This window comes from Hippopotamus amphibius, chromosome 2, assembly GCF_030028045.1.
Source record: "Hippopotamus amphibius kiboko isolate mHipAmp2 chromosome 2, mHipAmp2.hap2, whole genome shotgun sequence".
NCBI classification, from domain to species: Eukaryota; Metazoa; Chordata; class Mammalia; order Artiodactyla; family Hippopotamidae; genus Hippopotamus; species Hippopotamus amphibius.
The window spans coordinates 171304324-171328169 of NC_080187.1; the positions used below are offsets into that span (position 1 = coordinate 171304324).

Sequence of the window (23846 nt, forward strand, 5' to 3'; positions counted from 1 at the left end):
GCCTGCATCATTTTTTAAATGTTCACTCTGGGGAAGCCAATCACCATATCATGAGGAAGCCGAAACATCCCACAAACTGAGACCACTAGAGGGGCTCAGCACACCCAGTGGACGCCCAGCACCAACCTCTGGTCATGTGTGAACCAGGTTCAGACGATTCATCCTCCAGGACTCAAGCCTCCCTGACACCAAGGGAAGCAGAGGGGTGCTATCCACACTGTGCCCTGACCAAAATGTAGATTTGTGGGTAAAACTAATGCTGCTATTATTTGAACCACTCGGTGCTTCAGTAACTGCAGTAAGCCCTCTTCAACATTTTTCTAACACCATTCTGTCCATCCCATACCATGAATCTCACCATCCTTGTCTGACAATGATGTCTCCTCCAACAGAAGCAAGAAATCTTAACACAAATGTTTCCCACAATCTCACACAAAAACAGCCTCAATAAACCATCATCTTTGTGGTCTAAAGAACCAAGAAAATAAAAACATTCTTTGATCTGTCACCACAAGACCCAGGTTGCTGGGGCTCAGCGACCTGCTATTGGCGGCTACAACATCTCCAACTACCCCTCCTTATTGCTGTCTCTCTTCTTTTCTGCTGCTCTGATGGCAATGAGCCAAGAGCTAGGGGTGCTTCTGTGGTGACCGATAAGGTCACACTCCAATCAGAACCCAGGACTTGATCACACAGGGCTGTGAGGCTTTCAGAGAAGCTTCATGTGATAAAGGCCACAACACCACAGGGGACACTCAGGGATAAAAGACCAGAAGGAAGCAGCAGCAGCTCAGACCTGGGCAGCCCTCCTGCAGAGATGCTCCTGCGCCTGCTCCTGGTGGCCCTGCTTCTGTCCCCCACTGGGGAGGCCGGTGAGTGACGGTCCCCACCCAGAGGCCCAGTCCCACCCCACACTGGCACAGCCCTGCTCAGGGGCTACACTCACACACGTCCTGGCCCTGGTCCCTCCCCAGGAGCTTTCTGAACTCAGCTCAAATTCCCTCAAAGACCAGCAAATCTGCTCCCATCTCCCCTCTCCAGCCTTTGGCTCCATGAGCACAGTGAGCAGGCTGGATCTTTCTTTTAGGGAAAATCATCAGGGGCCACGAGGCCAAGCCCCACTCTCGTCCCTACGTGGCATTTCTTCGGTACTAGATTTCAGAGGAATCTTTCATCTGTGGGGGTTTTCTCGTGCGTGAGGACTTCGTGCTGACAGCAGCTCCCTGCGTGGGAAAGTGAGGACCAGCACCTGGCCCCCACCCCTCTGTGGACTCCTTGCAGGGAACACTCTTCTCTGGGGCTGCAGACATAGGCCACCAGGTAACATAGCAGAGGTCTTCACAGGACAGGTGAGCTTTGGGGAGAGAGAGACAGGGCGATGCTTGTTGCCCATGCAGAAAGAGATTAATCAATGTGGGATGGAAGGAAGCCAATGTTGTGCGCTGGAGCTCAGTGTGCAGATGTGAGAAGTCCACGGTTTTCCTTAGAGACAGTCAAACTCTGTGCAGGACTGAACACCCTAAGTGACTCCAGGAACTGCCACCCAGCCAGGCTGCCAGGAAGCACACAGCACAGAGATGATCAGCCCCAGGGCCCATCACCTAGAATCCTCTCCCCTCCAGTCCCGCCCTGCCCCAAGGTGTGCACTTTCCTTACGGCTCCTGGCCTGTATCTCCTGTGCCTCCACCTCCCTCTCTGCTCTCTGTGCAGCTCCATCACTGTCACCCTGGGAGCCCACAACATCAACAAGCGGGAAAGGACCTGGCACGTCATCCCAGTGAGAAAAGCCATCCCCCACCCAGACTATGATCATAATAAGTCTGTCAACGACATCATGTTACTGCAGGAAGGGCACATGGCTGCACTGCTTCCTGCACACTTTCATCCCGGGGTTTTCCATCCCCAATGACCTCATTCCTGTCCCTCTTCCGGTAGGACCACTTCAGTGATCAAAGAGCTGTGAAGAAGGCAACCCCATGACAGTCCATGCAGTCTTTGTGGACCATTGGTAGGTGAGAATGCCTTTCCTCTGCCTTCAGCTGACAAGGAAGGCCGACCTGACCTCCACTGTGAGCCCCAGCAGGCTGTCCTGGAGGAGGGAGCTGGTGAAGCGAGGGATGGTGCGCAGTATAGTCGGTTGGGAGCGCCTGGGCGTGAATATCCCCCTCCCTGAGAAGCTGCAGGAGGTACAGCTTGAAGTCCAAAGGGACAAGGAATGCATCTCTCGCTACAAAGAACTTTACAACCCTGCCACCCACATATCTGTGGGGGACCCAAGAAAGAAGAGTCTTTTTCGGTGAGATTGCCAGTACTATCCATGCAAAGCCCTGGGCACAGCCGAGCTGTGAGCATCCGGGGCAGTGGGAACTGATCACATCCCTGTGTCCCCAGACTGTCCTCCTATCCAGTCTCTGTCCTGTCTCCTGGCGGAGGGGAAAACTGTCCCACAGTCACATATGGGCTGAGGCTTCCTGGGGGAGGAGAAGGGGGATTGTCAAGGCCAGGCTGAAACCTCAGGACCAACAAGGCCCTGATATCAGCCAGGCCCCCTATAGAGACCACGACCCCCAGGGCAGCAGGGAGGACCAGACCTGAAGGTCCAGCTCAGCCCTTCCTCTCTCTGCCCACAGGGGGACTCCGGGGGTCCCCTCGTGTGTAACGGTGTGGCCCAGGGCATTGTCTCCTTTGGAAACAAGGATGGGACACCTCCAAGGGTCTACACCAAGATCTCGAGCTTCCTATACTGGATGCAAAACACAGTGAGCTACTACAACCTGCAGGGACCAGACTGAGGCACCCCTGGAACGGCTCCCTCCATCTTCTCTGGGGCGGATGTCAGAATGGCACTGGGCCAAGGGGAGGAAGGGGGTGCTGCCTGGAACTTAATAAACTTTCACCTCTTGAGCGGAAATCATTGAGTCCTCCTTTATTCACCCAAACACATTCATTAGGCCCCTACTGTGTCTGGCAACCATCTGTTCCCATTTCGGATCTGTTACAGACTTCCCTCTCCAGGACACACTCCCACTTCCAACTCTGGAATGAAAATTCCTGCTGCACTGACAGCCAGCCCCCTCCAGGCACATGCCCCCAGTGCCAGCTCCCCCTGCCAGGCTGGGCATGAGCTCCATCCGAAAAGGGAGATACCTCCTCAGGAAGATACGACCCCCTTCCCAGGACCCTCCTATCACATCCATATGCCCTCCTCCTCATCCATGCCTACTCCCCTACCCCACCCTGTCCCAGTGCCGATGTGGCAACATAAGACAATCCAGATGTGGAAGGAGGACCACCTGAGAAGCTCTGGGCTTGAGGGGGCACATGTTCACCCTAACAGAGATGGGTGGAGACTTTGAAAGGTGTAGACACCCCCATGCAGTGTTCCCTCCCCACTTCAGAGCAACCAGAGCTCAGAAACCCAAGAAAGTTTTAGGAGAGCCTTCAGGATTCCCAGGCCCAGCTCAAGTGCCTGTCCCAGCTCTGTCTTGGAGTCGTGGGCCCAGGGCCCTGTGCGGTCCCCAGTGTCCTGACGGAACATCCTCCTTCAGCCCCAAGCGACCTGGAGGGTGCTCTTCCATCTTAGTCTGAGGCAGCCTCTCCCCACCTCCCACTGTTTCTGTGTGTGTGCGTGTGTGTGTGTATAAATACTTGTTTCCAAAGGAAACTCACTGTAAGATCAATTATTGGTTTCAACGGTATCCTAATGTTTCAAAGGTGTCTCCAGCCTATAAAATAATGAGTAAATTTTTTCTTCTATTTTTCAAGAATCTCTGAATTTTTAATATAAAAATGTGTTCATACAGCTGACTGACTTTGGTCTACCTCAAAAACTGGTACAAGAGTGTAAAGCAATTATATTCCAATAAAAAGCTTAAAAAATAAAAATAAAAATGTGTTCAGAAAATCAACCTCTGAATCTTTTTAAAACTGCAGGTTAGAGAAGACGGGCTGAAGAGAAGAACTGGTTTGCTGAATGTGTGCATGGTGAGTGAGCTTCAAATGGGAAAGTGTGTTTTGGGTGTAAAAGTAACACAGTCATCATAACATATTCTTCATAGACAATGAAATACAGAACATATGAATAAGGAAATTAAAATTACCAAGAATTCCACCACCCGAAGATCATCATCATTAATGCAGGAGCATGTTTCCTTCTGCTCTTTTTCTGTTTATTCATAAGATGTTGTTCCTTCAAATCACTTGGGATTGGGTTGCTTAGAACTCCTCATGCCTTCCTTGCCATCACTCTTCCTTCTGTCCTCATTCTTGTGAGAGTAGAGGGACCATCTGCAAATGTTTAGGATTTATAGGCTCAGGGATGTCAGAGATGTGGTTCTCTGGACACTGGACAGAGAATACTTAGTGGGTTGTAATTACTAGGATGAAAAGCATCCGTTTTCCCCTTCACTGCAGACCTTTAACCAGCACTTCTGGAGCACTGATTTGGGTGGGACAGCCTCCATCTCAGCTCGAAGGGTGCTATATACCTCAGCACAACCCAATCCACTCCCTCGGTGCCAAAGAACCCAGTGATGGTTTGTTTTAGTCCAGAGAAGGCCAAGTCCAGGACTTTTGTTCAAAATTTGGAATAAGAAAAGCTCTCTTTGTTGCAGAATATTTACACTTAAAGATGCAATTCTAAACACTTCAAAAATATGAGGCTGGAATGGTGGCAAGTTTGGAAATGGGGTTGCTGTTTGGGGTACTTGGGTGTGTCCAGGTCTGACTGCTCCTAAAGCAAGTCCAGCCTCTACCTCACACTTGGCACCAAGCAGACCCCTCCCCATAGTCCTTCCCATCGTGTCCTCTACCCACACATTCTAGGTCTGCTCCAGCCGACAGTCAGCTTCTCAAGGACAGGAGCTGTCTCTCTCATACCCCTGGACCTTGCCTATTGAAGAATTGTTGATGGTTCCATCAGAGTCAAAAAAGAGCCAAGACTGGAGAAATGAAGATGTACTTGACTCAGTCACCAAGGGGCTCCTGGGATCCGACCCCTCTGCTGGCTGCACCACAGCCTTCACTTTCTTGTTCTCTCTTCTTGCTTTGTGACTCAGCAGTGGGGGTGCAAGTGTGGTGACAGTGTCGTTCTCAAGTGATGCACTGCAGAGAACGTGGACCACCACGTTGCATGCTGACACCCTGCTTGGGAGAGCACAGGTCTGGGAGGTCTGTGTGGGCACTCAGGCTCCCCTCCTTCCTTCCCCTGAGTTTTGTGTCTTGAAGAAAGAAACACCAGCAGCTGTGACCTGGGCAGACCTTCAGGGACGATGCAGCCACTCCTGCCCCTGATGGCCTTTCTTCTGCACCGGGCTGGGATGGGTGAGTGAGAAGCCCCATTCCTGAGGCCTGGGCCCATCTCACTAAACCCCCTGTGGTCTTGAGCCTTCTGGCCAGCTCAAATTTCTGAACCCCAGCTCCCATCCCCAACCCAGACTAACAAGTTCGATGCTACATGGACACTCAGCAAGGATGGATGGAAGGAAGGAAGTGTGTTCACTGTAAGCTTTCATGGGACTTATCTTCTCTCTTACAGTCCACAAAAGTGGGCTGAGCATTTTTCAGAGGATGTGAAGCTACAAGACACAGGTATTGAAAATCCCTCACTCCAACCCAGGAAACGGCAGCTCAAGTGAACCCATTACAGGAAAGGAATTGTGAGTGGAACCACCTTAAGAACCAGGGAAATTTCTCAGCGCCCCTCACCCCTCACTCCTGCCCAGGAGAGGAGCCCAGGGTGCAATTGAGCAGAAGTGGCTACAGGACAGCACCCGAAGCTCTCCAGGTGCCTTGACTCTGCCTCAGGCCCCAAGAAGCTCACTTTCTGCCCCACCTCCCCTGCCTCCCAGGCCCTCAGCTGCCCCCACTGTCTTTGGCAATGGCCTCCCCCCATCCCTGTGGCCTTGAATCCCACCAGCACTATCCCCACCAAACCTCAGCCGAAAGCTAATTGGAGGCCATTCCCTCGTGCAGCCAAGAAACACTACTCTGACCCTATGCTGTGTGAGGCCCGAGGACGTGAGGATTATAGAAAAGCCAGTTCCATACGCTCATGGGCAGGTTATTAGCAAATGGCACCAATCAGGACGTTAGCAGAGGCTCAGAGGGGTCGGGGAGACTCAGCAGGAGTGAGAGTTCCCATCCATCATCCTCTGGGGCCCCCCACCTGAAAGGCAGACCCGGCCTCCTCCACACGTGTGTCTGATGCAGGACGTGGAGCACAAGCACTGACCCGTTTCTCAGGGGGGATTCTGAGGCTTGAAGTTCAGAAACATTTATGCCGATGTAATGAGAGCCTGGGGGACCCTCCCCTGGTGTCTGCAGGGCGCTGTCAACCCACCCCGCATGCCCCCTTTCTGAGCCTCCCTCCTGACCACAGCTGCTTCCGTCATTTTCCAGCCTTTGCTTTCAGAGGAGATCATTAGGGGTCAGGAGGCCAAACCCCACACCCGCCCCTACCGGACGTTTGTTCAGTTTCTGCATAAAGAGAGTTGGAAGAGGTGTGGCGGTGTCCTCCTGCAAAAGGACTTTGTTCTTATGCCTGCTCACTGCAGAGGAAGGTGAGGGCAGCAGCCAGCCTACCCCTCCTCTCCCCAGGATCCTGGTAACTCAGGACCACAAGAGCTCATCAAACAAGCCATCTTAAGAGCAGCACTAGAGTGAAGAAAAGCTGAGAAATGGGGCAGGTACGTTTTGAGGCCAGTGGGTCAGAGGTGAGAGCAAGAGACTAGGTTGAGAAGCGAGGGCCACACTGGCCAAACAAAGCATCAGTGGAGGATGAAAGCAGCACTGAGTCAAAATCCAAGCTCAGAGAAATTTCACCATTTTGCCTAGGAAAGCTCCCAGAAGCCCTGCCCTCATGTCATTGAGAAGCACTGGGCAGAGTCACTCAGCCCAGAACCATGTGTCACTTCAATTTCCCCTCAGCTGCAGCCCTGCCCTGGTGTCACCTGCCTTCACGGCTCCCGGGCTATATCTGCTGTGACCCCACGATCCCCACACCCTTACTCTGCTTTTTGTGCAGCTCAATCAACATCACCCTGGGGGCCCACAACATCAAGACGCAGGAGAGGACCCAGCAGGAGATCCCAGTGAGACGAGCCATCCCCCACCCACACTATAATCCTAAGAACTACTCTAATGACATCATGTTACTGCAGGCAAGGACACCTCCCCACGTCTCCTGCCCTCCTGGGAACAGATCATTTCCTCTCCCACTACCACCCATCCCTTTCCTCCTTGCCATCTGGCTGCCTGAACAGTCCCTGTGGCTCAGGTGACAGGGAAGACACTGCAGCATCATTGCCGTGTCCAGGACCGGGGACCCTGGCTGAGCTGGACTCTCTTGCCTCTTCCCATCAGCTGGAGAGAAAGGCCAAGCGGACTTCTGCTGTGAGGCCCCTCAGCCTGCCCAGGGATGGGGCCCGGGTGAAGCCAGGACAGGTGCAGTGTGGCCGGCTGGGGGCAGGTCACAATGGGCACCTACTCAGACACACTGCAGGAGGTAAAGCTGACCCTGGCAGGAGGATCAGAAGTGTGAATCCCACTTATACAATTATTACAACAATGCCGTTCAGCTATGTGGGGGGACCGAAAGGAAAAGAAAGCTTCCTTTAAGGTGAGAATGACAAGCTACCTTGCTTGGCTCAGCAGGGTGGGATGTTTGCAGAAATCTCGGACCTGGGGACCCAAGCAGTGGGGGAACTGCCTCAGCCCCTAGGCTGGGACCTTTCTCTCCAGGAAGGGAATGGGGAACAGGCAGACCTGGGAGTGCCTAGGGCAACTGCAAGCCTACAAAAGACCTACAGTGAATCCAAATCTGGTGCTCCTCCAGAAGGGGGAATATACAACACACTGAGGCACAGGTGTTAGAAAACTGGGCCCCTGAGGGTGCAGGAGTTAAAACCAGGTGCCTCCTCAGAGCTGGGGCCCACCTTGCTCAATGAGCTCATCCTCCCTGATGAGTGGCAGCCCCCCCACCTGCCTCCATGTCCTTCAGCAGCAGCCTGGAGCCAGCAGTCCCACAGCATCTTGATAGGGGAAGGATCCAAGACCCGGGGGAGGAGAGGGGGCTGCCACCTGGGTGAAGTGAAGCAGTGACAATGTCCAGGGTCAGGGCTCAGCAGCCGAGGGGACCACGGGGGCCTGCCCTGCCCTCTGATCTCCTCCATGGAGGCCATGCAAGGCGCCGCCTCTGAGAAGGGGCGTGGGATGGTGGGGGGCAGGAACAGGAGGAGAGCTGGCTCAGTCCTTCCCCTTCTCTGTCCTCAGGGGGACTCCTCTCCTGTGTGAAAATGTGGCCCAGGGCACTGTCTCCTATGGGCAAAACAATGGGTCACTTCCACCTTGCACCAAAGTCTCAAGTTTCCTGTCCTGGATAAGCAAAATAATGAAAAGGAATCATAACCTTCTTCCCTGGAGCTGATCCAGAATCACACTGCAGATGGGGATGCCAGCAGCTGAATAAATGTCCCTCCGCTGAGCAGGAAGGCCTGGTTTCTTCTTTATTCTTTCACCCTTACTCACAGGCACCCACTCGGTGCTTCAAAAGCCAATGACACAATTCTGCAGGTTTCTGCTTCCTCCTCTGCCCCCTCCCACCATCTCGTCCCCTAAACCCCATGCAAAGCTGTTACCCAGGTCCTGCTGACCCACACCTGTCTTTCAGGGCCTGCCCTCCTGCCAGCACTGAGGCTGAGCACCATCAGGGGAAAACATGAACCTCTCTGGTCCTGGGGCTCAGGGTGAGCTTCTCAGCTCCTGGCCCTGTGCTGCATGGCAGGGAGGAGGGCATCACACCACGGGTCCTGGACACCAAGCAGGCACAGCATGGGGCTGCAGTTCCAGGACAGAGCCCCACCCCCTGCGGGAGGGAGGGGCCTTCCTGAGCAGACACTTCCCTCCCATAGCCAGCGAAGCTGGCGCAGAGCAGGGGTGGGTCCCTTGAGAAGCTCCTCATTCTCACCTAGGCTGAGTGTCCTCCCTGCCCTCCTCCGAGCTCAGGGCCCAGCTCTGCCTCCCTCTCCTGGCTGCCCCTTCTCCATCCCTGCTCACCACCTCAAGTGCTCAGATCAACCAGCTCCTCTCCTCTCCAGACCCCTTCCTCATAGCCCTCCCGCCCAGGACTTCACAAGCTCCGTGGGGTTCCGGCAAGGTCTCAGCACTGAGATGCCAGCCCAGCTCATGCCCTGGAAGAGAGGACAGGGGTCTCAGAGGGACCAGGCCTGTGCTGGCACCAGGCAGGGCCCATGGAGGGATGTCTCTCCAGAGCCCTTGGCCCCATCACTCACCTGGGCAGGGCCAGCTCAACCCCTCACATGCAGCCCAGTGCCCCCGACGTGTTCAGGGTCCACTGGCCATCATGTCACTCAGCAGCCTGAGTCACTTTCAGCCTGTCCCTTTAGTCACTGCTGGCCTCTAGGCTAAGGTTCTCTGTAGGTCACCTGGGCTTTTTGAGTTAGAAAGGCATCCTGTCCCCAGTAGGACTGAGTAAGAAAGGACTCCTGTCTTTAGGAGCACTGAAAACCACAATGTTTTTCATCAATCAACACAAGCGCTGACTGAGCACCTACTAAGTGTCAGACACTGGGGTTGAACCGTGGACATAAGACAGGTTCTATCATCTGAGCCCAGGTCAAACTGACACTGTTGACTTTCACCCAAATCATCTAACTCCCTTCCGTCCATCACATGAGTCCACCTGAGGGGCTGAGATCTCTGTGGGAAGACACAGGGAGAAAGCATCTGTGTTTATTTCTATTGCTGGTTACACTCTGTAGGAGTGTTATCACTCGTGATTCTAGAACAACAGTCATTTGGTTTCTAGACATGAAGATCTGCTCTGCTCACTGAAGCATCCTCATCCCCTAGGGGAGAGGACAGCAGGGAGGGAGGGAGAAGGAACAAGGGCAGCCTTATTTCTTTTCCTGTCAAAGTAGCAGGTAGGAATGTCATTGAACACACTGAAATGGTAGGAAAACCCATATAACACATATGCTTGAAGGCAATCAGACTCTGAGTCCAAACACCCATCTAGTTGGATGGGCCAGAAACACGACTCCTGTCATGACTGCAAGCTGCTGCCTGTGCAGAATCAACCTGCAATCAGGGAGGCCCACGTGGTCTGCACAAATGGAGAAACCTCTATGCTCTTCAGGCTGCCAGGCTTACTGCTACATCCGTAGGGTCCAAGACAACCTAGACTTTTCAACTTTAGGAAGGTCTTGGCTTGGAGGCCACATGTAGAGTATGTGATTTTTTGCTGAGCAAGGTTCTCCCTGTGCTGGGCTCACCTCTCCAGACACTCCCAGCAGCCATCCCTCTTATACTGCTATGTGGCACTGCCTGGGAGCTGAGCGTGGGTTCCTGCTCTGTGCCGGTGCCGTCCTACCCCAAACACACACCACCACGCTCCTCTGCCGCATGCGGTCAATATTCTGGGTCACGTAACCCTCAAAGGCGTGCCCTTTCACATCTAGCTGAGCACAAAGCAGGCAGCAACATAATCTTCTCATGACCTGGGTACTTTTACAAACGAGGTGAAGTGATGTCACACAGCTCATGATTTAGAGCTGGAAAAAAAAAAAATCCTAAGCCATACTGGACAGCTACGTGTAAAAGAATAAAATTAGAACACTTCCTCACACTATATAAAAAATAAACTCAAAATTTATTAAAGACTGAAACCATTAAATTCTCAGAAGAAAACAAAGGCAGTACACTCTTTGGCATATGTCTTGGCAATATTTTTTTATAATATTTCTCTTCAGGCAAGGGAAACAAATGCAAAAAGAAACAAACAGGACCTAATCAAACTTAAAAGCTTTTGCATAGCAAAGGAAACCATCAACAAAACAAAAAGGCATCTTACTGAATAGGAGAAACTATTTGCAAATGATATGTCTGATAAGTGATTAGTATCTTTTCATTGTATCTTCAAACTGGTTATTATTTGTATATGTGAAAGGTACAGATTTTTTTATTTTGAAACAATATCAATGGACTATAACCAGGGATAGAGATGTATATTATATAATGATAATATTGTCACTTCACCAAAAGGACATAACCATTCTAAATGGATACAAACCTGATAACAGAGATTCAAAATCTATAAACAAAACTAAAAGAAGGGGGAAATCCACAATAATAATTGAAGATTTCAATATACTTGTCCCAGTAATTGATAGAAAAGGTAGACAGAAAATTATTAGAAACTAGTAAGACTGGGGCTTCCTAGGTGGCACAGTGGTTAAGAATCCACCTGCCAATGCAGGGGAAATGGGTTTGATCCCTGCTCCAGGAAGATCCCACATGCCATGGAGCAACTAAGCCCGTGCGCCACAACTATTGAGCCTGCGCTTTAGAGCCCGTGAGCCACAACTATTGAGCCCATGTGCTGCAACTACTGAAGCCCATGCGCCTAAAGCCCGTGCTCTGCAACAAGAGAAGCCACGGCAATGAGGAGCCCACGCAGAATAGCCCCCACTCACCGCAACTAAAGAAAGCCTGCACACAGCAAAAAAAAAAAAAAAAACCCAACACAGCCAATAAAATTAATTAAATAATTTTAAAAAAATTTGTAAGACTGTCGAAGTCTTAAACATCATAATCAGTCAGGTTGACCTAATTGATATTGATAGAATACTTCACTCCAAAAAAGCAAAATACATGTTCTTTTTAGAACAGCAGAACACATGCTTTCAATCATGGAATATTCATTAAAACTGAGTCATAAGAGAAAAGATGGCGAAGTAGAGAGACGTGGAGTGCATCCCTCTCCACAGATGCATTGGGAATGCACGGAAGGACGCAGTAATTCCCACAGAGAACCAGCTGAACACCAGCAGACGGCCTCGGACACCAGAAAGGACCGCAAGGAGCCCGACATAACCGGTAGGGAGGCATCTACGACGGCTCAAAGAGGGTGAAGCGGCGGAGCTGTGGCAGACGGGAGGGAGTGAGAAACATACGGAGGGTCCGCAGCGCAGCGTTCCCGGACCGAGACGTCGATCCGCGGCTGAACAGAGGGTCCGGGAGCGGGAGCGTGGGAACCAGAGAGCTGGTTCAGGGGGAGAAACACTGTTGCCGGTAGGGTGACGGACCGAGAGGACAGGAGGGAGGAGGTCCGCGGCGAGGAGTGCCCGACCCTAAGAGCTGCCCGGCCATGATGGCGGCTGGAGGCTGCAGGCTCACAGGCAGGGGGGAGGAGCCGCGCGCATAGCCTCTCCCTCTCTTTGGGGCCTCTGCAACAGGCAGTGGAGAGAAGCCCTGCGGGCCATCTAAGGCGCTCAGGGATAACAAGCACGCTCAGGCACTCGGGCGGGGCTAGATTATAACCCCTTGCAATGCCAGCAGCAGGGAGGCTGCCCAGAGGAAAAAAAAAAAAAACAACAACAGCAACAAAAAAAAAAACCGGAGAGAGGCCCAACTCTAAGACTTTCTGTTTATGCCTGAGCCACCAGCGTCCCTCTGCAACAGGCACCTCCAAGCCCAACTGAAACAACAGTGCGCCACTGCTCACTCACTCCCAGGAGAAGGAGCCACTATTGTACCCTCTCCCTCCCCACACACCAACGCTTACAGACAAACAATAAAGGAACCTCTGCTGGTCACAAAATAATGCAAAAAAACCCAAAGCAAGGAGAACGACACTTACAGCTGAGACGCTAAGGAAACAGAAATAGTAGTATCAATACCTATTGAACTGGTCCATTCTGGGATCAGTTCTGGATTTCTTTTTTCTTTTTTCTCTTCTTCTTTTTCTCTCTCTCTCTTTTTTTTTTCTTTATTAAATATGATCTTAGCCATAAGGGATCTACAAGTTTTATAACATAATTTTTTAATGATTTTTTTATTCTTTTTTTTTTTTGCCTTTTTATATACTTCTATATCTAGCTAAGTTTTTGGTAGTACGGACAATATCTCTCATACTTTCCTTTCATCCCTATCTTTTATACATTTCTATTCCTTTCTTTTTATTTGCATATTTCCAACCACATTACGCTCTTCTGTTCCCCTTTCTTCCAGCCATTTTAAGTTTATTTTATCTTAACATACTTATAAGCAACACTATCGGTCTGCGCAGACTCCTTGCTCTATTCTCCAGAGGACGCACTGCCTTGGTATTTAATATTAGGCTTTTGTCTTTATCTTAGTTCTTAGTACAGTTGTCTAATTACATTCTGAGAATCTCCATTCTCTCTGGTGGTACTCTGGCTCTTTTCTATATTTGATCCTAGCTTACAAAATCTCCCTGGATTAATGCTTGTATGTGTAAGGTGTTATTTGTTTGTTTGTTTGCCTTTGCGTTTGTCTCCGGTTTGTTCTGTTTCAGTTGTCAATTTCCGTTGGGTTTCTCTTTGAATATCTGATAGCACACTGCGGTTCTGTAAGGTCTTTCTAGAGCCTTATGTCCTAACGGATTCAATAATTGTGTGTCTTATACATGTATGTGTTTCCTAGACTGAATATTCGTTTAATCCAATACTTGGACATTACTCTGAGGCTTGGACAGTCTTCTATAAACACCTCTATCGCCAGGACAAGCAACCCCAAAAGCTTGGACAACCATGAGGAAACAAAGAAACACCATGCAGGCAAAGGAGCAGGAAAAAAACCCACAAGACCAAATAAATGAGGAGGAAATAGGAAAAATGCCTGAAAAAGAATTTAGAGTAATGATAGTAAAAATGATACAAAATCTCGATAACAAAATAGAGAAAGTACAAGAAACAGTTCATAAGAACTCAGAAAAACAAACAGCAATGGATAACAAAATAACTGAAATTAAAAATACTCTAGATGCTATAACAAGCAGAATGACTGAGGCAGAAGAACGAATAAGTGAGCTGGAAGATAGAATGGGGGAAATAACGGCCACAGAGCAGGAAAAAGAAAAAAGAATAAAAAGAATAGAAGACAGTCTCAGAGACCTCAGTGATAACATTAAATGTACCAACATTCGAATTATAGGCAACCCAGAAGTAGAAGAAAACAAGAAAGGGTCTGAGAAAATATTTGAAGAGGTTATAGTGGAAAACTTCCCCAACATGGGAAAGGAAATAATTCACCAAGTCCAAGAAGCACAGAGAGTCCCATACAGAATAAACCCAAGGAGAAATACACCGAGACACATATTAATCAAACTAACGACAATTAAACACAAAGAAAAAATATTAAAAGCAGCAAGAGAAAAGCAACAAACAACATATAAGGGAAAACCCATCAGGATAACAGCTGACCTTTCTACAGAAACTCTGCAGGCCAGAAGGGAATGGCAGGATATACTGAAAGTCCTGAAAGAGAGAAACCTACAGCCAAGAATACTCTACCCAGCAAGAATCTCATTCAGATTTGAGGGAGAAATCCAAAGCTTTCCAGACAAGCAAAAGTTAAGAGAATTCAGCACCACCAAACCAGCCTAACAACAAGTGCTAAAGGAACTTCTCTAAGTAGGAAACACAAGAAAAGGAAAACACCTACAAATACAAACCCAAAACAATTCAGAAAATGGTAATTGGAACACACATGTCAATATTCACCTTAAATGTAAATGGATTAAATGCTCCAACCAAAAGACACAGATTGGCTGAATGGATACAAAAACAAGACCCTTCTATATGCTGCCTCCAAGAAACCCACTTCAGACCAAGGGATACATAGAGACTGAAAGGAAAGGGATGGAAAAAGATATTCCATGCAAATGGAAGTCAAAAGAAAGCTGGAGTAGCAATACTCATATCAGACAAATTAGACTTGAAAGTAAAGACTATTACAAGAGACAAGGAAGGACACTACATAATGATCAAGGGATCCATTCAAGAAGAACATATCACAATGGTAAATATCTATGCCCCCAACATAGGAGGACCTCAATACATAAGGCAAATGCTAACAGCTATAAAAGGGGACATTGACAGTAACACAATAATAGTGGGAGACTTGAACACCCCACTTACATCAATGGACAGATCATCCAAACAGAAAATAAATAAAGACACACAAGCTTTAAATGACACATTAGACCATCTCAACTTCATTGATATTTATAGGACATTCCATCCAAAAATGACAGACTACACTTTCTTCTCAAGTGCACACGGAACATTTTCCAGGATAGATCACATCTTGGGTCACAAATCAAACCTCGGCAAATTCAAGAAAATTGAAATCATATCAAGCATCTTCTCAGACCACAATGCCATGAGACTAGATATCAATTACAGGAAAAAAACTGAAAAAAAATACAAACACATGGAGGCTAAACAATTCACTCTTAAACAACCAAGGAATCACTACAGAAATCAAAGAGGAAATCAAAAAATATCTAGAAACAAATGACAATGAAAACACAACAACCCAAAACCTATGGGACGCAGCAAAAGCAGTTCTAAGAGGGAAGTTTATAGCAATACAGTCCTACCTTAAGAAACAAGAAAATGATCGAATAAACAACTTAACCTTACACCTCAAACAACTAGAGAAAGAAGAACAAAGAAACCCCAAAGTGAGCAGAAGGAAAGAAATCATAAAGATCAGAGCAGAAATAAATGAAAAAGAAAGGAAGGAAACCATAGCAAAAATAAATAAAACTAAAAGCTGGTTCTTTGAGAAGATTAACAAAATTGATAAACCATTAGCCAGACTCATCAAGAAAAAAAGGGAGAAGATGCAAATCAACAGAATTAGAAATGAAAAAGGAGAAGTCACAACGGACACCTCAGAAATACAAAACATCATGAGAGACTACTACAAGCAACTGTATGCCAATCAACTGGATAACCTGGAAGAAATGGATACATTCTTAGAAAAATACAATCCTCCAAGACTGAACCAGGAAGAAATAGAAACCATGAACATACCAATCACAAGTATGGAAATTGAGGCAGTGATTAAAAATCTCCCAACACACAAAAGCCCAGGACCAGATGGGTTCACGGGCGAATTCTATCAAACATTTCAAGAAGAGCTAACACCTATCCTTCTCAAACTCTTTCAAAATATTGCTGAAGGCGGAACACTCCCAAACTCCTTCTACGAGGCTACCATCACCCTGATACCAAAACCAGGCAAAGATGTCACAAAAAAAGAAAACTACAGACCAATATCACTGATGAATACAGATGCAAAAATCCTCAACAAAATACTAGCTAACAGACTCCAACAGCACATTAAAAAAATCATCCACCATGATCAAGTGGGGTTTATCCCTGGGATGCAAGGATTCTTCAATATACGCAAATCAATCAACGTGATACATCATATCAACAAATTGAAGGATAAAAACCATATGATCATTTCAATAGATGCAGAAAAAGCTTTTGACAAAGTTCAACATCCATTTATGATAAAAGCTCTCCAGAAAATGGGCATAGAAGGAAATTACCTCAACATAATAAAAGCCATATATGAAAAACCAAAAGCCAACATCGTTCTCAATGGGGAAAAACTGGAAGAATTCCCTCTAAGAACAGGAACAAGACAAGGGTGTCCACGCTCACCACTATTATTCAACACAGTTTTGGAAGTTTTAGCCACAGCAACCAGAGAAGAAAAAGAAATAAAAGGAATCCAAATTGGAAAAGAAGAAGTAAAATTGTCACTCTTTGCAGATGACATGATATTATATACAGAAAACCCTAAAGACTCTACCAGAAAACTGCTAGCACTAATTGATGAGTTTAGTAAAGTAGCAGGATACAAAATTAATGCACAGAAATCTCTTGCATTCCTATACACTAACAACGGAAGAGCAGAAAGAGAAATGAAGGAAACTCTCCCATTCACCATTGCAACAAAAAGAATCAAATACCTAGGAATAAACCTGCCTAAGGAGGCAAAAGATCTGTATGCAGAAAACTTTAAGACATTGATGAAAGAAATCAAAGACGACACAAACAGATGGAGGGACATACCATGTTCCTGGATTGGAAGAACCAACATCGTGAAAATGACTGTACTACCCAAAGCAATTTACACATTCAATGCAATCCTGATCAAATTACCAATGGCATTTTTCACAGAACTAGAGCAAGAAATCTTACGATTTGTATGGAAACGCAAAAGACCCCGAATAGCCAAAGCAATCTTGAGAAGGAAAAATTGAGTTGGTGGAATCAGGCTTCCTGACTTTAAACTATACTACAAGGCCACAGTGATCAAGACAGTATGGTACTGACACAAAAATAGAAAGGAAGATCAATGGAATAGAATAGAGAACTCAGAAGTAAGCCCAAACACATATGGGCACCTTATCTTTGACAAAGGAGGCACGAGTATACAATGGAAAAAAGACAGCCTCTTCAATAAGTGGTGCTGGGAAAATTGGACAGCAACATGTAGAAGAATGAAATTAGAACACTTCCTAACACCATACACAAAAAGAAACTCCAAATGGATTAAAGACCTACATGTAAGGCCAGACACTATAAAACTCCTAGAGGAAAACATAGGCAGAACACTCTATGACATCCATCAAAGCAACATCCTTTTTGACCCACCTCCTAGAATCAGGGAAATAAAATCAAGAATAAACAAATGGGACCTCATGAAACTTAAAAGCTTTTGCACAGTGAAAGAAACCATAAACAAGACTAAAAGGCAACCCTCAGAATGGGAAAAAATAATTGCCTATGAAACAACAGACAAAGGATTAACCTCCAAAATATACAAGCAGCTCATGAAGCTTAATACCAAAAAAGCAAATAACCCAATCCACAAATGGGCAGAAGACCTAAATAGACATTTCTCCAAAGAAGACATCCAGATGGCCAACAAACACATGAAAAGATGCTCAACATCACTCATCATCAGAGAAATGCAAGTCAAAGCCACAATGAGGTATCACCTCACACTGATCAGAATGGCCATCATCACAAAATCTGGAAACAACAAATGTTGGAGAGGGTGTGGAGAAAAGGGAACTCTCCTGCACTGTTGGTGGGACTGTAAGTTGGTACAGCCACTATGGAAAACAATTTGGAGGTTCCTTAAAAAACTACAAATAGAACTTCCATATGATCCAGTAATCCCACTCCTGGGCACATACCCAAAGAAAACCATAATCCCAAAAGAAACTTGTACCATAATGTTTATTGCAGCACTATTTACAATAGCCAGGACACGGAAGCAACCTAAATGCCCATCAACAAATGAATGGATAAAGAAGATGTGGCATAGATACACAATGGAATATTACTCAGCTATAAAAAGGGATGAGATGGAGCTATAGGTAATGAGGTGGATAGAACTATAATCTGTCATACAGAGTGAAGTAAGTCAGAAAGAGAAGGACAAATATTGTATGCTAACTCACATATACAGAATCTAAAAATGGTACTGATGAACTCAGTGACAAGAACAAGGACGCAGATACAGAGAATGGACTGGAGAACTCGAGGTATGGGAGGGGGCGGGGGGTGAAGGGGAAGCTGAGATGAAGCGAGAGAGTAGCACAGACATATATATACTACCAACTGTAAAATAGATAGTCAGTGGGAAGTTGTTGTATAACAAAGGGAGTCCAACTCGAGGATGGAAGATGCCTTAGAGGACTGGGGCGGGGAGGGTGGGGGGGACTCGAGGTGGGGGAGTCAAGGAAGGGAGGGAATACGGGGATATGTGTATAAAAACAGATGATTGAACTTGGTGTACCCCCCCCCAAAAAAAGAAAAGAGTCATAGTAAGTCTCAATAAATATAAAAGTCTCAAATTCATACAAGAAGATTAAATTAGCACACACATAGAATTAATTAGCATTCAATAAGAAAAATACATCTAGAAAATTCCAAATTAAAAACATATTTTTAAAATAACACATGGGTCAAAGAAAACTTCACCAACAAATTAATGTTTTTTAACTGAACGAAACTGAAAACACAATATATCAAAATTTTTGACATATACGTAAAGCAGTGTTTAGAGGGAAATGTATAGCATTAAACGGTATTAATATAAAAGAAATACCTCAAATAAAAAAATCGAAACTTGCACCTTAAGAAACTAGAAAGAGAAAGTTCATCTAAAGCAAAAAGGAAGGAAGGAAATAATAGAGATAACATTGGAAATCAGTAAAATAGGAAATGGACACACAGTTGGGAAAAGCAATGAAATCAAGAGCTGATTGTAACAGGCTGAGGAATGGTCCTCTGAAGATGTCCATGTCCAAATCTCTGGAACCTGGGAATACATTAACCGGTAAAAGGAATTTTGCAGGTGTGATTACTTAGAGATCTTGACCCAGAGAGATTACCCTCATCATCCAGATGGGCCCAATGGAATCTCAGGCATCCTTATTAGGGAGGACAGGAGGCTCAGCGTAAGAGATGTGATCACTGAAGCAACAAGTTGAAAGATGCAAGAAGGCGCCATGGGCCGAGGAACGCAGGTGGCCTCCAGAAACGAAAACAGCCAAGAAAATGGATGTTCCCCTCAGAACCTCCAGAAGGAACCTGCCCTGGCAGCACCTTGACTTCAGCTCAGCCGGGCTGATTTTTAACCGCAGACTCCCAGAACTCTAAGGTAATAAAGCTGTGTTGTTTTAAACTACTACATCTGTGGTAATTTATTCCAGTGGCAACAGGAAACGAATACAAGAATCCTTTGAAAGATCTAAGCCTTACCAAGAAAACAAGAGAGAAAATACAAATGACCAATATCAGGCACCAAAAAGGGTATCACTCCAGACTCTGAAAGGATAATAAAGGAAAATAATAACTATCATAGGTCAAATTCTACAGCTTAAATGAACCGGCAATTTCTTTATGACTCAAATTACCATCGTTTCGTCATGAAGAAAGAGATAACCTACAATGATAAACAACCTATACCTATGAAAGGAACTGAATTCTTATTTGAAAAGCTTACATCACCGGCAAAGCTCATGAAACAATTCCTGGGGAACAAAAGTAGAATCTGAGTAGTAAAGTCAAGTCTAACCTTTTATTTTTCCTTCGTGCTTCATCTAGTTGCCCTCCGCTTGTTGCCAGCACAGGCCTCAGACCACAGCTCCTCCTGCAAGACGGCTGCGCCCGGAAGCTCAGCTCCGGGATCGCGCACAGAAGCTCTGCGCCCGGCACTTCAATTCAAGATGGCGGCAGTGGGCGGAGTGCAGAGACGCTGCACCCGGCACCGCCATCTGGAGCCTTGAGCAGCTCACCAGGCGGACTTGGGAGAACGCCGCCCCCTGCCCGCCCCACTGACAGAGATCCCTAGAAAGCAGCCCCTCCCACAGCCTGTGGGGAGAGCCAGTTATCTTAGAGTGTGAATCTCCCCTTACTAAGTTCACATCCATTTAGAACAGGTGTGTCCTCTTGGTGACGTGACCATATTATCATTATATAATGTCCCTCTCTATCCCTGGTTATAGTCCTGTTGAGTTTTCAAAATACAACAGGACCAGAAGCTATGTGGCTGATCTAGCCCTGCCTATTTATACCGGGCCCATCATTGTAAAGCGAGGACCTTAATGGTCCATAAAGGGTCTTTAGGACACATGAAATGTAGCTTCTTTTGCTTTTTAAAGTTGGATTGTAGATTTGCAGCCAAGCAACAACAACAAAAATTGTTTCATTCCCTATGAAAACTTTCCCTTTTCCCTATAATCAGAACCTTGCCTCAGCTACTTGTGTTTACTGAGCACAGTGCAGCTCCGGCTTGTTTGTAAGGCTGGCACTTGCTGCCCTGCCTGTTTAAAAACAGCTACTGGCCTGTGGATAAAGTGGCCATTACCTGCTAGGTCAAAATCCCACTGGACTATGCTAATTAAAATCTAAAGCTTTAAGCTGGCAGTCCACCCCCACTGGTCGAAAGACAATCACATAACTGTAAAAACCAGCATGTGTCACAACAAAGCCCTACATATTTCTTGCTCCCCAAACTCCAAATTCAACTGCTTGTCTGCCTCTCAGGCTACCCCAATTCTGCTCCAAATGCTGGGGAAAAGGATGCTATATATTGGGTTCCTTCAAACTCCATCATCCTCTTTGGCCAATGCCAATCATCATAATTGATCATGGAGAATGTGTAATAAGAGGTATAATAAGGCCTCTTTTCCCCACAACACAGGCTCACACAGGTCTCAGTATTTTTTTTTTCTACACCATTCAACTTCCTGAAACCAAGCAAGACTCTGTGCGGCTCCTGGGCACGAAAGTCTTCCTGTGCACCCTTTTTTCTTGATTTTAGGAAACAGGCTTCATTCAGAACTCCATGACCTTCCCCAACCGAGCAGGTTCAAACAGTTGCTAATCAGGGAAGGGAGGGGATGCAGAGACAAGGAGCCACAATCAAAAAAAAAAAAAAAGAAAAGAAAAGAAAGAAAGAAAACCCCAAAAAACAAAAAACAATAGTGCAGCCCTGTGGTATAGTCTGAAGTCAGCTCCAGCGCCTTTTTTTTTTCTCAAGACTGCTTTTGCTGTTCAAGGTCTTTTGTGTTTCCATACAAATTGTAAAATTTCTTCTTCTAGTTTTATGAAAAATGCCATTGGTAATTTGAAAGGGATTACATTGAATCTGTAGATTGCTTTGGGTAGTATAGTCATTTTCACAGTGTTGATTCTTCCAATCCAAGAACATGGTAGATCTCTCCATCTGTGTCGTCTTTGATTTTTTCATCAGTATCTTATAGTTTTCTGCGTATAGGTCTTTTGCCTCCTTAGGTAGGTTTATTCCTAAGTATTTCATTCTTTTAGTTGCAATGGTAAATGGGAGTTTCCTTAATTTCTCTTTCTGATCTTTTGTTGTTAGTGTATAGTAATGGAAGAGATTTCTGTGTATTCATTTGGTATCCTGTGACTTTACTAAATTCATTGATTAGCTCTAGTATTTTTCTGGTGGCATCTTTAGGATTTTCTATGTATAGTATCATGTCATCTGCAAATAGTGACAGAGAGGGTGTGGAGAAAAGGAAACCCTCTTGCACTGTTGGTGGGAATGTAATTTGATACAGCCACTATGGAGAACAGTATGCAGGTTCCTTAAAACACTAAAACTAGAATTACCACGTGACCCAGCAATTCCAGAGAAACCATAATTCAAAAAGACACATGCACCCCAACATTCATTGCAGCACTATTTACAATAGCCAGTACATGGAAGCAACCTAAATGTCCATCAGCAGATGAAAGGATAAAGATGACGTGGTACATACGTACAGTGGAATATTACTCAGTCTTTAAAAGTAATGAAATTGGGTCACTTGTAGAGAATTGGATGGACCTAGAGAGTGTCATACAGAGTGAAATAAATCAGAAAGAGAAAAACAAATATCATATATTAATGCATATATGTGGAATCTAGAAAAATGGTATAGACGATCTTATTTGCAAAGCAGAAATAGAGACACAGACCTAGAGAACTGATGTATGGATACCAAGTGGGAAGGGAGGGGAGATGGGAGGAATTGGGAGATTGGGATTGACGCATATACACCATTGATACTATATATAAAATAGACAACTAATGAGAACATATTGTATAGCACAGGTAACTCTACTTAATGCACTGTGGTGACCTAAATGGGAAGGAAATCCAAAAAAGTGGGGATATATGTATATGTATAGCTGATTCATTTTGCTTTACAGTAGAAACTAATACAACACTGTAAAGCAACTATACTCCAATAAAAATTGATTAAAACAAAAAGAATATCTTGCTGTTTCTAAAGTGTGTTTTTGTGTTTTTCAGAAGTTCTTTAACGTTTTGCACAAATAGGTTTTTCACAATCTGGTTAACTTTTTCCTAAGCCTGTTTTTTGCTGCTGTTGTTGTTTTGTTGTTGCTACTTAACAGATTTTCTTTTCAATTATATCTTCAAACTACTTATTATTTATATATGTGAAAGGTACAGATTTCCTTTTAAGTTTGAAACAATCTCCAGCTTATAGAAAAGCTGCAATTGCAACACAAAAACTTTTGTTTTCCAGAGCCATTTGGGAGTAAAGTTACTGACGTGGTGCCCCATCACTTCTCAAATACTTTAGAGCAGCAGTCCCCAACCTTTTGGCACCAAGGACCGGTTTCATTGAAGACAATTTTTCCATGGAACAGAGAATGTGACTAAAGAACATTACATTTACTGTGCACTTTATTTCTATTATTATTACATTGTAATATATAACAAAATAATTAATTATACAACTCACCATAATGCAGAATTAGTGGGAGCCCTGAGCTTGTTTTCCTGCAACTAGATGGCCTCATCTGGGGATGATGGGAGACGGTGACAACCAAAGAGTGTTGCGTATATCCACTCTACTTGTAATCTTGTTTTGGTTGCTGTCACTGCAGAAAACCCTGCTTCACAAAGATAGGATGTTGGAAATGAGAGCAGGCTTTTCAGTGCTTTTGTGGCAATCTCAGGATATTCCACCTTGACTTTAATCCAGAACATATGGAGAATTGAAATTGTCTCAAACATACTTTTAAGGCCACCATCATCTGCGATCTCAAGCAGTTTATCCTCTTCTAGCACGGACAAAGTCGATTCACCGGGCTTATTCACAAATGGGTCACAGGTCCATTCCTTCCCAGCTTGGGGGTCTCTTGTGGTTGGGGAGTAATGCTCAAACTCTTTTGAAAGCTGAGACAGGTGATCATGCACCAGCTGGCAGAAAGAAGGCTCTGGCTCAGTCTCTTTCAAAATCTCTGCTAATGTTTGAAACATGTCAAAAATCCCAGTGTTCACTCGTTGCCCCCATAATTCCGGTTTGGCTTTGAACGCAGCCACTTTATCTGCCAACTTGAACACATCTGTCATCCTCTGCTGAAGTGACAGATTGAGTTCATTGAGCAGGTTGAATATGTCACACAGTAACGAAGTTTTGGGACCCATTCTGTGTCACTGAA

The 23846-nt window shown here is 45.8% G+C and overlaps 2 pseudogenes; both read left to right on the top strand.

Moving 5' to 3' along the window:
* Positions 1 to 817: 817 nt before the first annotated feature.
* On the top strand, positions 818 to 2841 carry LOC130845574 (mast cell protease 3-like; annotated as a pseudogene).
* Positions 2842 to 5270: 2429 nt separating this feature from the next.
* Positions 5271 to 8425, top strand: LOC130844576 (granzyme B-like; annotated as a pseudogene).
* The last annotated feature ends 15421 nt before the right edge of the window (positions 8426 to 23846 follow it).